We start from the raw sequence: 12,625 nt of genomic DNA, 5'->3' as shown, positions 1-12,625 counted from the left end.
AGGTATCTTGTCCCTGGCCACTTGCTGACATGCTCCCTTCCTGGTCAGCCATGAACTCATAAGCTCTCCTTTGCTGCTCCCATCTGCTGCCTTGCTGTGTTGCCTCAGTACCCTCGGGCCAGGTCAGAAACCGTATTTTGGTAAAAATAAAGCCTGCCTTCCTTAAGGTGTTTCTGTCAGGTATTTTTGGTCATGGTAATGAAAGGCTAACTATTGCCCATGTCTCCTAGGCTGTAGTTCTTTGTTATGGCAGCCTGAGCAGACTGATAAACACAGAGGCTTATGAGACAATCAAAAAACTATGTGATATGGGGGTGAAGGCAGGAGGATCATGAGTTGAAGGCCAGTCTTGGCAACATAGCAAGTTCCAGGCCAGCCTAGGATACAGAGTGAAACTTTGTTGTGTACATGGGTGTGTGTCCATACACGCACGCACACACACACACACACACACACACACACACACACACCAAACAAAAAAACATATGCAATAGCCAGTGGCGCGGGGGTGGGGTGGGGTGGGGGGGTATGTTGACTACATATGTGTGTTCTCTGTGCTGGTATAAAAGAGGGACGTGCAGTTATTAGGTCCTTAGAGCAATGTATTCCACATGGAGTGTACATAATGTGAGAGAAACTCTAATTTATAAGGACATGTTTAGCAAGAACTAGAGCAGAGAATTTTCTACTTACCTGGAACCACCCATGAACTGAGTAGTTTTGCATTTCCTGAACACTCCTTTGGCATTGTATTGTCTTTTGAAGTAGTCACAAATCATCTGTCCAGGGCAGTCATTCTCTAGAGTGGTTGGTTGGTGACTATATATTTATTTTTATATGATATTTGACTTCTTTATATTATTATGTAGAGGAGGTTTCTGAAACACTTTATTCAGTGACTACTCAGAATTCTTCATATGAGAGAACATATGCTTTTTGTCATAATCATGGTTTTTGCCTTCTTTTAGTCATACTCAGCCAATTGCCCTGACCAGTCAAAGGGTATTGCCTATTGATAGTCTCATATTTCAAAGTGAAGTTGTGAGAGGGAATGATAGGCAGGGGTTGGGTGAACAGAAGAGTGAGCAGAGAAACAAACAGGTACTTTCTAACATTGACTCTGCCCAGTCCCTCTACCAGACAATGGGTTGAATTCCAGCTGTAACCCTTGCTGGCTCTGGGACTGTTGAGCAGAGCAAGGCCTTCCTTAGCCTTGTTTGTCTTAACTATAAAGCACCTCCTTCTTATGCACTTTCCTTTGAGCCCTGAGCTTCGACATAGAAAGTGTCTGAGTTGGACTCTGGTTCATTCATTTAAAATGTATGTACCTCAATCTTGAATTTCAGATAGTCATTTAAAGCAAGCATCTTTTTTTTTCTTTTTGTCTGCTCAATGAGTGACACTGTAGAGGACACAGTTGGGCATGGTCATGTAATAGGGGCACAGGCACAGCTCTTTCTAAGCAAGCCTTAGAGAACTTGCAGTGAAATGGTGCCAGGCATTGTGCTTAACAAGACCTCTATATCCTCTGCCCTGGGGACTTACGTTAGGGTTTCTATTATTGCAATGAAACACCATGACCAAAAAGCAAGTTGGTGAGGAAAAGGTCTATTTGGCTTACACTTCCATACCATAGTCCATCACTGAAGGAAGCCAGGACAGGAACTCAGACGACAGGAACCTGGAGGCAGGAGCTGATGCAAAGGCCATGGAGGAGTGCTGTTTACTGGCTTGCTCGGTCTTCTTTCTTATAGAACCCAGGACCACCAACCCAAGGGATGGTACCACCCACAATGGCCTGGGCACTCTACCATCAATCATCCATTATTAAGAAAATGCCTTACAGCTGGGTCTATGGAGTCATTTTCAGAATTGAGATTTCCTACTTTCAGATAATTCTAGCTTGTATCAACTTATGTGAAACTATCCAGGCCAGATAGTCATCAAATGAGTTGTGAACTGTAGTGAGTGTTAGGAAGCAAATGAGTGCTGAGGAAAGGAATGAGGACCAACCTTCAGTGGTCAGGTCACCTTCTGAAGAGGCAACAGTGAAAGAGTTAAGTTTGATCAAAAAACTGAGTACATAAAGTTCAGAAGCAAGGAAGACCAAGGTGAACTTAGATAATGAACTCAAACCAAGTGTCATCTGATGGAAAGTGATTTACAAGATGATTCTCTGGACTGTCCTTGTAATGATCTTGAATGACATTGTATTTTAAGGAACAATTTAAAATTTAAGCCATGGCTCTGACCACTTTATGGAGTGTAGCTTTGTGAACCCCAGGCTTTTCCATAGATTGTTCTAAATGATGTCAGGTAAGAGACTTGGCCCTTGAATGCTCTTCCTTCACAGTTTGTAACTTCAAACCAAACAAAAAAGTTTCTTTAGCTCTCCATATGCTCAATATTAACTAAATAGAAATAACATATAAAATGTCACATGGAAAGAATTGGTTCACTGTTTGAAGTTGTTATTTTGGTCAAAGCAAAGATTCATATCCTGTCAAAGTGCTGAGAATCAGGAACTGCTGAGTGCAGTTCTAAATGGGACATCTTTAGTCACCCACTCAGAGGCCCAGGGAACATTGCTGAAGAGGGGGTGGAAGGAACGTAAGAGCCAGAGGGTGGGGATGAGTCCTTTACAAAGTGCCATCTTCTAGAAATGACATGTCCATTGTAGTCATGAACACAGCAGCGGTGACCACCCACACAAGACTTGTATACACACACACACACACACACACACACACACACACACAACATGAAACTATGCTAAGAAGAAGACAGGGTCAACAGGAGGAGGTAGTGATATAAGAAGGTAGTTGGGGAGGTAAAAAATTCTTTTTTCTGATGTAGATGTTAAGGTGGTGATGATCAGGAATGTCAGGATGATCAGCTTTGGAAAGTACTAGTAGCCAGCTGGGATTTGGGGGTTGGCAAGACTGTGGAAACCAGTTGCAACCAGAAAAGTTAATTGTAAGTGCTAATGTTTGGACCCAAGCCTGAATTTGACTCATTCACGCTTGGGGTTATTTTTTTCCCTGTAAATAAACTGAGCTTCAGAGACACCTTCACACAGTGAAGAAGATTTTCTAATTGTTGATTGTTTTCCTCTCGAGTAGAGTATGATAGTACTTTCTGTTTTTGTTAATTGTTACCGTGACAGTATTTCATATTTTTAACCTGAAGCAGTTGGCTTTCCAAAAATACTGGAAACAAATTCATGATGTAATGATGTAATCATTCTCACCCACATCCAAAATTGTGGTAGATAGAACTCCATTTTCACTGTGCTATTTATAGCAGTGCTTTTTTATGTTAGGATTCATAAATTATCAAAGTAAATCCGTGAGAGGTGTGGTAGACTCTTTTCCCTTGAGTCATATACAAAGTATGCATTCATATTTCTTATGCCTAACTGTTAAAAGTTTTAGACTGTATTAGTGGATGCCTTTGTATTCTGCTTGAATATGGATCAACACTAAAGAATAAGGCAATGTCTGTTTATATCAGTATATTAGTGACTTTTACATAGTTGTAACCAAAACACCTGTGAGAATAACTTACAGGAAGAAACCTTATCTGGCTCATAGTTGCTGAGGGTTATTGTCCTAGGTGCCCTGCCCCGCCCTGCAACTTTAGGTCCCATGTGATTGGACAGAGCATTATGGTGGTAAGGGAAGGGATGATCAAGACTAGAATAAGGGTGAGAGGTTAGGGACCAGATTATAACCCTCAAAAGCATGTCTCCCTGCTCCCAGTGACCTGCTTCCCCTACCTAAGCCCCACCTCCTAAAGTTTCCATAGCTTCTTGCAGATCCCTGCCAGCTGGAGGCCAGGTGTCATCCAAGAAGCCTATGGGCAGAGTTTCATATTCAGATCATGATAATTTGTAGATGCTTATTGCCTTTGGTCACACAGGAAACAAAAGGATATAGTTGTCTCTGTGAGTAGAAAGTTAAAGTTCCATTTGAACCCCTACAGTTTACTCTGCTGTAGTGTGTAGTTTTTGCTTTCATTATGTTTAGAGGTGGGATCTCTGTGCATATGTGTTTATGCATATGGGGCATATAGCAGAATTCTATCACTGCCCCTTTTTTTAGATATTCTTATTAATACTAATCAGTGAATAATCAGTGAAAATAAGTTTAATCAACACTCATTAAAATGGATTGTTAATATGTAGCCTAAAAAACATTATTTTTTCTTTGCTTGTGAAAATTTGGAATTCATTGAAAATTAAGTTACAGTTATTACAGTCTTACCTGTGGACTTTGCAATTGTGTCACTCACCATTGTTAATTATCTGAGTACATATTCTATGTGACACAGTGTCCACACCCTCATCACCCACAGCCTCTGCAGAGAATATAGCACATAGCACCAAGGTAATAAAAATATAAGCTCTCAAGCATGAAGCAAAGCTGAAACAAGCCATTTTTACATATAACTTAAGTTTAGGTTCTGTGTAGGTGGTTGATCCCTGACTTAACCTTTAATAAAATTGGATTCAAGGGTATTTATATATAAATAAAAAATAAAGTTAATTTCATTCTCTGCTTCCTTACGAGACAGCACCTTGTGCTGCGTTACAGCGGCACTCCAACTTCAGCCTTCATCTTATTGGCTGAAGCACAGTCCGGCTTCTTCCTAGGAAAGTGTTTATGAGGCCAGACATGGAAAAAGTAAGTTTTTGCCATTGGGAACATTATTGAGGTGATCATTGTTCAGATTAAGGGATCATATTCAAGGCTGTTGCATTATTCTGTATTTGTTTGGCATTTTATCTCCTCTGATGTTATCTAGTAAATTATTTCCCCCTTTTACATAGTTTGGAAATTAAATTTGTTAGCATCCCTATGTTATAGGGTTCTGCCACTGCACACAATTCTAGAATCGTAGCCTTGAAGCAATGTGGTAGTTAGTACTTGTCTGTGCATGGGGCTGCAAATCAAAGGTCAGAGTATGGCCTTAGATACCTGGGAGTCTTCTGGGTTCTGTTAGTCAGGTCTGACCACTGCCTCCTGTTGGTTCTCAGATCTTTGTTAGAGATAAGGACCACTGAGGAAGTAGGTCCATCCTACTTCTGGGTTCTGTTAGTCATGTCTGACCACTGTCTCCTGTTGGTCCTCAGATCTTTGTTAGAGATAAGGACCACTGAGAAAGTAGGTCCACCCTACTTCTGGGTTCTGTTAGTCAGCTCTGACCATTGCCTCCTGTTGGTTCTCAGATCTTTGTTAGAGATAAGAACCACTGAGGACTTAGGTTCATCATAAGAAAAGAACATTCAAAACTGCCACACACACATTCAGGGTCTCTCAGAGGCTTAAAATCATTGCCAAGTGTTGAGTCATATTTCTCTGCAATATTATAGAGGTTTCCATTTGAAAAATAAATGGATTAAGATAGAATACCCCAGCATGCAGGCGTTTCAGACTTCCCCTAGAATACCACAGTCCTGTGATGCTGTATTTACCACCCACACCCTACCCTGAGAGACTTCCCTGCCTTGCTTTCCCTAGACTCAAACCTAGCTCCCTCTTGTCTTTCCCTGCTAATGAAAAGTCGCCCAAGATGTTTCTAAGTCTCTTAGCTCTGTGTGTTGATTTTGATAAGTGGGACCCCACCCCCAATGAAATTGTATTATTTTAAAGGTACTATTTTATTCAACTTACAATTACATGAGACATGGTTCATTTAAAAGCATATACATGGTCAGATTACATGAAAGTATATATCTCTGTGTGTGACTGTTGCATCGGGAATCATTTGTCCATATGAATGTGGCCTGGTAAAAATAGTCAATATTCTGCCCTGTTAATAAAATTGTGTCTGTCATGCTCCTGGAAGCTGTTCATGGATTTCATGGAATCCTTGTCAAGTCCCAACAATACCTCTCTCTTATAGATATAAAAGAGAAATCCTGAAATTCACATGAAATGCCAGTGGCCCAAAATGGTCAAAAGAATCCAGAAAAAGAACATATCTAGATGACTTATACTTTATAAATTTAAAACATGTATGAAGTTACAGTAATTAAAATAGAGAAGGAAGGGCTGAGGTGTGACTCAGGGACACAGCTCTTGGCTAGTGTGAACAAGGCCCTTGGATCTAGCCCTAGTGAAAAAATAAAATAAAATAGAGGAACTATCATAATTTTAGATACAGACTAGTGGGATAGAGAACCCTTACATAAACTCTTATGTACGTGGTCAAATGGTTTCTCCTTATATTATTAACTCACTAATTATTCAAATTGAGGATTGCACTGTGGCATTTCCATACATGTGTGGGTCGTGTTTGGATAACCCCAGTCTTCTGTGACCTTCTCTTGTCTTCCTTGTGCTCTCTCTTCCTGTGGGGACCTTCTCCTCTGAGAGTCTTTCTACTTTTGAGTGAACATTTTGTCTTCCCCCCAACACACACACACACACACACACACACACACACACACACGCCACGCGCGCGCTCGCGCGCAAAAGAATGTGAAATACTTGCTTTCCTATGTCTAGTTTATTTCTTTTAGTGGCATAATCTCCAGTCTAATTTCATTCTTTCTGGCTGAATACTACTCCCTATATGTAACATACGTTTATGATATATTTTATCAATTCGGCAGTTGACAGACTGATTTTAGAAGCTGGGATATTGAGACAAATGCCACCAAAAGTGTGGCTTGCACACCCCTCTTGTGTGTAGTGGCTTTATTTCCTTCAGGTGTGTACCCAGCTGTATCTTATGTACAACTATATTATATGGTCGATCTATTTTTTTTTTTTTTTTGAGGAAGTTCCGTAAGATTTTTCATGGTGGATGTTAGTCGTGTGCCTTCTTGCACACAGTGCATAAGGCCCCTGTTCTCCCTTTCCAGTATTGGAAGCTATGAACAGGATTCAACCTCTTATCATTTCTCGGCCTTTTGGCTAAGAGCAAGTGTAGTATCTGTTCTTATCAGTTAGGATTCAACCTCTTTACTCATCACTGTAATGCAAATCAAAAACTGCATTGCAATTCCATCTCACTATAGTCATAGCTCTTGTCAAAAAAAAAAGAAAGAAAGAAACAAGTGCTGCTTGAAGGATTTTTTTTTTTTTTTTCAACACAGGGGTTCTCTGTGTAACAGCTCTGGCTGTCCTGGATCTCACTTTGTAGAACAGGCTGGCCTTGAACTTACAGAGATCCACCTGCCTCTGCCTCCTGGCATTAAGTTTGCACCACCACACCTGGCTAGGATTTTTTTTTTTTTAAATGAGGCTACCAAGATCGTCCAATAAAGGAAAGTCAACTCTTTCCAGAAATGATGCTGTCAAGATTGTATGTCCACGTGCAAAAGAAAGGGACTCGAACTCTTAACTGAAGAACAGATGCAAACAGCAAAATGGATCAAAGGTGGAAAGGAAGACCTGTGTCTTAGGGTTTCTATTGCTTCAATGAAACACCATGGAAAAAAAAGCAGCTTGGGGAAGAGAGGGTTTATTCAGCTTACTTTTCCACATCAGAGTTTATCATTAAAAGAAGTCAGGACAGGAACCCAAGCAGGGCAGGAATCTGGAGGCAGGAGCTGATGCAGAGGCCATGAAGGGGTGCTGCTTACTGAGCTGAGGAGTTCCAGAGTGGCCTGGGGAGCATGACAAGACTCTGAGGAAAGAGAAAGAGGAAGGAAAGAGAGGACAGTGAAAAGGTACCCTGCAGAGGAGGAAGAAAGGACAGTGAAAAGGTGCCCTGTAGAGGAAGGGAAGAGAGGACAGTTAAAGGTACCCTGCAGAATGTGCGAAAATACTTGTAACTGATATATCCCCAAATCCCTAAAAAATATAGAAACATGTAGTACTCATGACCCCATCACTGAAAAATAACCAATTAGTATCCTAAATGTATTTAATTCTGTTTTTGTCTATCTGTATGCATATATATATTTGCATATATATTTTATATGTGTATATTCTGTTCTTTATTTCTACTACATCTATTTGTATAGTCTTGTAGACATTAAGATTGTTTTCTGAGTTTTGCAGCCTACTTTTCAGCCTTCAATATTATATCATGACCATGAGCCCATGCCATTAAATTTTATTTGGAAATGTTTTAAATCCTGTGACTCCATATTATGTCATCTATGAGTGTTTCAAAATTTATTAACCAAGTCTTAGGCATTAAGCTGTGTCTAGTTGTCCAGGTTTAAACCGTTCTGATAGAGTGCATATGGTTCAAAAGGCTAAATGTGTCCTGTGGGCTGTTGGTACTATTTTGGAAGATTCTGGAAGCTGGGAGATAAAGTCAAGCTGGAGGTAGTGGATCGCTGAAGGTGGGTCCCTGGCTGATTCCTGTCTTGCTGTCTGTTTCTTTTCCTGTCATGGTGTGGACGGACATGTTTTAAAGGCCTTCCCCATTAGAACCAATTGAATCCTCTTGAGACCACAAACCCAAACCCATCCTTCCTCCTTGGAGGTGCTTCTGTCAGGTCCTGTGGTTGTAGCTCCTCAGAAATAAAGGCTAGAGGACATTTTAGAGAAAGACAAATAGTTTCTATTGCTTTTGTCAGAAAGCAGCTAAGTGACAGTCATAAACACTAATTCCTGCTGGTAATGGTTTACTGAGGATGCCTGAGGTTGTATACTAACTTGGTGTTAAACTAACTGTAAAAGTTTCCATCGTTAAGGAAGAAGTCCTGTGTATTTAAGTTAAACGGATGTGGTGAAAATGGGTTGGTGACAGCCACACCAATTCTGTTAGAAGTGGTTATACAGAAACTTATTATTCAAATGTGAATTTTTATTAGCTTACATTGCTTTAATAAATGACTTCTCCCCGGGTTTCCACATTACCAGAGACTTTTTCAGGATTGGCATTTCTGGTTTCTCAAGAGGTTGGAAGGAAGCCTTCAGTAGCCCCAAGAGCACGGGAATTTGATGGGAGGGAGGATCATGGTGAATAAGACAAGCCATGGCCAGTGCTCTTGGGGAAGCCTCTCAATAAGATGTAACAGACCCCTCTTGACTAGCAATCTCTCAGTCTTCAATGAAACAAAATGTAATCCTTGTTTCTAAACTACGTTACAACCTTACTTTATTTTGAGACGGGGTCTTATTATCTAACCTAGGTGGGCCTCGAACTCCCTTTGTAGCCCAAGACAGGTCTTCTTGCCTCTGCCTCCTAAGTGCTGAGATTACAGACATGCACGCACAACCTTATCCCTATTCTTGATCACCAGTCTTTAAGAGTCTTATGAGCAGGACCCTACCCTCGGTAGAATGGCGGCTTGCAGAGTTTACATGTCAGTCACTCAAGGGAATTCTCAGAATTAGTAAATGTTTGTCAAATGCACTTAAAATAGTCTGAAATCATGTTTTATAATCCTATGATGCTTTCCCTTCTGTAGAACCAGCTCATGGACATCCTTGACATTCATCCACAATGCTATCCATTGATGATTATCCTCACTTGGTGGACAGGGAAACTGAAGCTCCACAGAGCACAGGATTTGCCTAGTCTCCTAGTCTCTAAGTCAGTGAATGGTGTGTGTCTAATAGAATCTAGGACCACTGAGCTTTTTTCTATAAGATCTGACATTGTGTGAACAATACAAGAGAAATCTGGCAAGCAAAAATTGTATTGCCTCCAATGTTTAGAAGAATGATAGGAAGGTCCTAAATAAATGCCAGGTTTAGAACATGAATTATTTATTAACGGCCATATCCACTTGCAAAATGAAGCCACAATGGTGGTGTGCATTGGGGATGCTCACTGCTCTGTTGCTAGGTAATCATATCTGCAAGTGAGCAAGAGTTCTTCCTGTCCCATATTACTCTGGGCCACAGATATAAAATGGCCAAGAAGAGTGTGAGATGGAAACAATATAAAATGTGATTTTTCTTTATTGGGAAAGGCTTCTGGACCTATTTGCACCAGCATGCACATAAATCAGGAGCTGCTTTTGTTGGTCCATTTGATGGCAGGGTGGGAGGGATGGGGTGATCTTGTTTTTGTTTCGTAATCTTTTAAAATTTAAATTATACCCTTTCCCTGCACTAGCTGGGAAGAACAACTGTTTATTTTAGCATGCATGATAACGCATCCATGCATTGCATGCCTGAAATGAACAGAATACCTATTTTCAAAACAGGCTGCCCCTGCCCAAGAAAGGCTAAACAGACAATTGGCAGAATGATGGTGTGGCCTTGCATTCCCTGTAAAATAAATTGGGGAGCTGTCAGGAGACATCCTGCCTTGCTTTGATTGCACTGATGATGCACAGAAAGAGAGGCAACCTCAGACCCAGATTCTCAATCCATTTAGAGCCTGATAGACCGTCATCTGTAACAGACTGAATGGGCCGCTAGTGTGGTAGTCACAGTGATGGGAAGATGCCCTCTTAAATACCGTGCACTATGTATTTTGAATTTGTTTTTGACAAATTCTCTTTCAATGTCCTTTCATCTCTTCATCTTTAATCTTTTTTAAATTATGAAAATTAGCCACACTTACTACATTACATTCTTGAAAGGGAAAATATGTTATTCCTTTTTCTGCTGGTTCACATCTGTGTCTCACCTTAATTTTTCCTGTTTGAGGAAACCAATATTAATATCTTGTGATGTATCTCTTTCTTCTTTTTATTTTGCACATAAAATTTAATTATATGCATCTCATGAGATTATTTTTCTTCTGCCTTTTGTTTAAAAAATGATCATAAGAATACCAATACTTTTTAAAAATTATAATGTGGACCTCTTTCCAGGCCAGTCCATACAGATGTCTATTTTAATGGCTAATCACATTTAACAATATCACTATTGTCTTATCACCTGATAGTGAGCATTCTAGTCCCTGGGATTACTATGGCAAATATTTACTGTTGCAGCATGGGTACCATCTTCTAAGCTTTATTATTTTTCATTCAGTAAAAAAGAACTGAAAACAGAGGACCTTTTCATAGTCAGCCAGCTATAATCACACATTTCTATAATTACCAGGGTTGCACATTGTGATGAAAATTACAGAGATTCATATGTATGGTCTCTATGTGGGGCAGCTGTAAACACAGCTCTTATTTGTGCTGTCATTCATTGTTTGCCATTAGACTCCTTGTGGGAATTCAGTGCCGAGCAGGGGGGATTTTCCAACCACCAAGATGTCTCATCTGAGTTCCTTCATGAGCATCAGTTACCTGGGCATGGGCAGACTTGGGAGCTGAATGATGGAATCCCTAGTCAGCCATGGTTTCCTGGTTTAGCCTTGTTAGACCATGGTCTTAGATTTTTATGAGTGAGGGAGAACCTGGCTTTCAGAGTACATTAATTTAAATGCTCTCCGTGGCATCATTGTGAAATTGAGGAGGGAGGAAATGCCATTTTGATGACGTGAAAAATTTACCCCGCTCTCCCCCCTCGCCTTGCTTGCTACGTGATAAATGGTGCTCCCAGCCACATGTGTCAGGATCTTGAGTTTTCAGGAAGAATTTTCACAGTGTGATTACGGGAAACAACCAATTTCCATAAGTGAAAATGAGCATGCTTATTAATGGGGCCTTGGCTGCCTATTGCATTCAATCACGTTTATAACCAGCAAGGCGAGTGATTGTATTGCATGATTTAGAGTTTACACAATTACCACTGCACAGCCACGCTGGCTGTCCTAGGAGCTGGGAAGGAAGCATATGTGGTCCTTTTGCAGGTAATAAAATGGAAAATCCAATTTGCAATTGCAGAATAAGCCTCTGAGTGATAGATGATCTTTGTAGCAGCATTGGTCAGAGGGTCACCGCTCATCAAGGTGCTGCCTGGCTTCCCCAGTGGCCTGCACCTCCCAGCTGAGGAGTGAGCAAAGTGAGTTTGTGTCTGCGAGCCAGCCAGCGTGTCTGTAGATACACGACGTTTGAGCCTATTAGATCCTCTTTGTCACAGTGCTTAATCCTGCTGCCTGGTCCTTGTTAGAACACCACCAGGGCACCACTCAGCCTTCTAATAAAGGGGCCGGGGAGAGCTCCTCGCTGGATGCACTGAAGCGTGCCGTGTGAGGGCGATTGCAGCCTGACTGACAGCAGGATGAGATGCTGCCTGCATGCTATTCCTTAAACGGGAACACACCCCAGACAGCTGACAGACGAGCTTCGCCAAGGCGATGGAAACTTGTTGCTAGGCCCATATGAGACAGGTGTCATCTTTTCTCACAGCCTAATGGCCCATCTTCACTCTAATTATATTAGCCCTCTTCTGAAATTGCTGCACACCAGGCTGGTGCAGAGCGAGGGAAGAGAACCCAGAGTCAGATGGCTCACTGGGTGGATTGCAGGGATTGTGTTAACTACCAGTGGCATTGGGTTGAAAAACAAAAGATGCTCATCGCTTCACTCAGGGCTCCCGTGATAATTCTGAGGAAACGTCGCCCTTTTAGAGTCACGTGGGCTTTCCATCCTGGTCACAGGTAATTGATTCCCCCTTCACGGTTTATTGTGGGCTGTCCGTGTGGTCTTCACCATCCTTTCATCAAACAGGAAGCTGATGTTTTGTTTTTCTCCTCAGTGAACTTGAAGCATTCTTTTCTCTCAGCTGCCTCTGCCCTCAGTTCCTCTTGGGCTTCGAGGTACCTGTGTATATCCTTCAGCAGCACTGTTTAATACTAAAAT

At 41.2% G+C, this 12,625-nt stretch overlaps 1 protein-coding gene and 1 pseudogene across 1 annotated transcript in view; both read left to right on the top strand.

Annotated features, from left to right (window-relative positions):
• Positions 1 to 12,625, top strand: part of Rsu1 (Ras suppressor protein 1) — a 187,875-nt gene that overhangs the window by 86,690 nt on the left and 88,560 nt on the right. The gene's annotated exons all lie outside the window — the stretch shown is intronic.
• LOC114693957 lies at positions 6,904 to 7,125 on the top strand (annotated as a pseudogene).

Source organism: Peromyscus leucopus, chromosome 5 (genome assembly GCF_004664715.2).
Source record: "Peromyscus leucopus breed LL Stock chromosome 5, UCI_PerLeu_2.1, whole genome shotgun sequence".
Classification (NCBI taxonomy): Eukaryota; Metazoa; Chordata; class Mammalia; order Rodentia; family Cricetidae; genus Peromyscus; species Peromyscus leucopus.
Note: the sequence above shows the minus strand (reverse complement) of the source record. Positions and strands in the feature narration are given on the sequence as shown.